This window comes from Sinocyclocheilus rhinocerous, unplaced genomic scaffold, assembly GCF_001515625.1.
Source record: "Sinocyclocheilus rhinocerous isolate Xijiao unplaced genomic scaffold, SAMN03320098_v1.1 scaffold564, whole genome shotgun sequence".
Lineage (NCBI taxonomy): Eukaryota > Metazoa > Chordata > Actinopteri > Cypriniformes > Cyprinidae > Sinocyclocheilus > Sinocyclocheilus rhinocerous.
Window position 1 is genome coordinate 408,759 of NW_015645070.1, and position 410 is coordinate 409,168.

Consider the following 410-nt stretch of genomic DNA (forward strand, 5'->3'; position numbering starts at 1 on the left):
TCACGTCACAGCTGATCTCCCAGAGCCTCGTCACGTCTCAGCTGTTCATCCAGAGTCACGTGAAGTCACAGCTGATCTTCATGAGTCAAGTCAAGTCTCAGCTGATCTGCCAGAGCCTCGTCACGTCACAGCTGATCTGCCAGTGCCTTGTCACATCTCAGCTGATCTCCCAGAGCCTCGTCACGTCTCAGCTGTTCGCCCAGAGTCTCGTCACGTCTCAGCAGTTCGTCCAGTCACATCACGTCACAACTGATCTTCCAGAGTCACGTCACGTCTCAGCTGTTCATCCAGAGTCACTTCACATCACAGCTGATCATCCAGAGTCACGTCACATCACAGCTGATCATCCAGAGTCACGTCACATCACAGCTGATCATCCAGAGTCACGTCACATCACAGCTGATCATCCA